Consider the following 2,759-nt stretch of genomic DNA (forward strand, 5'->3'; position numbering starts at 1 on the left):
TACCTATTTTATGATTCCATTTATATAACATTCTGTAAAAGACAAAACTACAGGAATAGAAATCAGATCTGTAGTTGCCAGGGACTGGGATTTGGGAAAGAAATCTGGGGATGACAGAAATGTTCTATTTCCTGGTTTTGGTAGGGTTTATATGTCTGTATATATTTTTCAAAAGCATCAAACTGAGCACTTTAAAAAGGGTAAGTTTTACTGCAAGTAAAGTATATCTCAATAAATCTGAACTTAAAAAATGAAATTGTAGAAAAAAAATTTTTTTAATGTTATTTATTGAGAGGAAAGGAGAGAGTGTGAGTAAGAGAGACAGAAACATTGATTTATTGTTCCACTCATTTATGCATTTATTGGTTGATTGTTTTATGTGCCCTGACCAGGGATTGAACCTGCAATCTTAGCATATTGGATTACGCTCTAACCAACTGAGCTACCTAGCCAGGGCTAGAAAATATTCAATTACATGAAATGGTGACCATGTAATATTACTAAAGGAAGAAAGCAGATTATAAAATAATCTATATTTATTTTTTAAAGAGTTTTTATTGATTTTTAGATAAAGAGAGAGGGAGAGAGAAACATGAACTTGAGACCAGCTGCCTCCTGCACACTCCCCACTGGGGATCCACACCACAACCCAGGCATGTGCCCTGACTGGGAATCGAACCGACAACTTTTTGGTACACAGGACAATGCCCAACCTAATGAGCCACACTGGCCAGGGCAATCTACAGTATATTCATTTTTTTATATCAAGCACTTTATGTAAAAATAGATAATACAAAGGAAAGAACATAAAAACATACACCAATATTTCAACTACGGTTGCTTTGGAGGCTCAAGGGTAGATTTTAATTTTATACTTGTAGACATATGCATTTTCTAAATTTTCTCTAATAAGGTACGTATGACATGTAATTTTTTTAAAGTGAATTTTTGTTGATAGTGGGGTTAAGGATTTTTAAAGAACGTGTAGAAATTGGGGATCCAGACAGAGATTCTAGTCTATTGTGACAGGCTTGGGTATTTAGGGAGTTATTAGAAAGAGACTCAGCTCAAGCAAAGGAGTTTTTGTTTCGTTTTGTTTTTTATTTTAAAATGAGACTTTTCACTCTGCGAAGAGTGAGAACAAGATGCCCTTGTAATCAAGCACTGACTTGATACTCCCCGGGAGACAGTCATGAAACCGTGTTGGGAGCAAGACTCAATTATGCTCAAAAGCCTTGATGATTCACCTTTCCCTGAAAAACGCTTTTTTTCCTTGATACCCACCCACATATACTCTGTGCTCTAACCAAGAGTTACCTCATCATTCCCAACCACAGCCTGGACTCCTGCTTCATGCCTCTACACTGCTCTTCTATCTAGAATGCTCACCCATCCCTCTTCTCAAAAGGGAAGTAACAGTTAATTCCATGCTCTCTACAAGAAGCCTGTACCTCTGACACTGTTACCTAGCTCTACTGTCTTACAGTTTCTCCCTCATTAATCTTAACTTTTCAGGCTCTTTATATCATACAGAACATGGAACACAGTGCCTTACATGTGTTTGTTGAATTTTATTGAAGATGGCATCAGATTGAGGGTGCCAAATTATGGTACATCCATAAACTGAAATGCTTATACAATGAGCTGATTACTAAGATCAGTCTAGATTTGGACCAGCTACAGGAAAGAAAGCACACTGATGGGCTATCCCAGATTCTAAGTCCTTGCACCTTGGAGTTAATAAGTGGTATGATGCAGAAATGGTCTGCTAACTCAGAACCCAAGTATAAATACTATAACAAAATTAACAAAAATTGTTATGTAACAAAAGTAGGATTAATTTAAACAATGTTCACAGTTTATTTCTTTTGCTTTTAAAGCAAGCTGTTCTTTCACATCTATATCTGTTTTTAAGTACTTTTTCAGGGACCACTACCAGCTTATTTTTACTATTGAATATCAAGTTCATATGTTCAGTGAGAAAGGGTCTGGCTGGATACTGTGTCTTTAGGAATGAGTGCCGTGAATCATGAGTTGGCTGATTGAGTTGTTCATTTATTAACTATAAAAGTGTAATTGTACAATGAAAAAAACACATACAAACTATGAATATGCTTCCTATAGCTGAGTGACCTGGAAGTCACTAAATGCAGGTCTTACTGTGAAAGATTTTAAATGTTCATGTAAATTATTCCTGTTCATGCAGCTAGTCAGCCTTCCCACATCTTTTGGACACTTTTCTGATCTATGTCCCAGGTCATCCTACGATGTCATTCATGGAGGTTATACCTGAGGGTTGCCATGAATGTGGTGCAGTTGGGTGGAAGCAGGAGACTCTCAGGAAAGCCCTGCAAGTAAGACCCAACCACCTTCAGGACAAAACTTGTGGCTCTACCCATGGGTGGGCGAACACAAAGCCAGTTCAGACACATTCCACAGGTGTTGTAAAGGCTTCTTGGCCATGTGAGTCAGAATATTAGGGTAGTAATCTTTAGAGATTTGGTCAATCATCAGCCTAAAGGTGGTGACTAAAATCATAAGAGTGAATATGATCGTCGTGGGCAAGAGAGAAAAGGAAGAGGATGTTCAAGTAATGGGACAAAGAAGATACCATTGAAGGAGACTAGAAAAAGCCCTGGATGAGTAGCTCAGTTGGTTAGAGCATGATACCAGTACGCTAAGGTTGCGTGTTCGATATCCAGTCAGGGCACATACAAGAATAAACTAATGAATGCATAAATAAGTGGAACAACAAATGG

The sequence above is a fragment of the Molossus molossus genome, unplaced genomic scaffold (genome assembly GCF_014108415.1).
Source record: "Molossus molossus isolate mMolMol1 unplaced genomic scaffold, mMolMol1.p scaffold_m16_p_16, whole genome shotgun sequence".
NCBI lineage: Eukaryota > Metazoa > Chordata > Mammalia > Chiroptera > Molossidae > Molossus > Molossus molossus.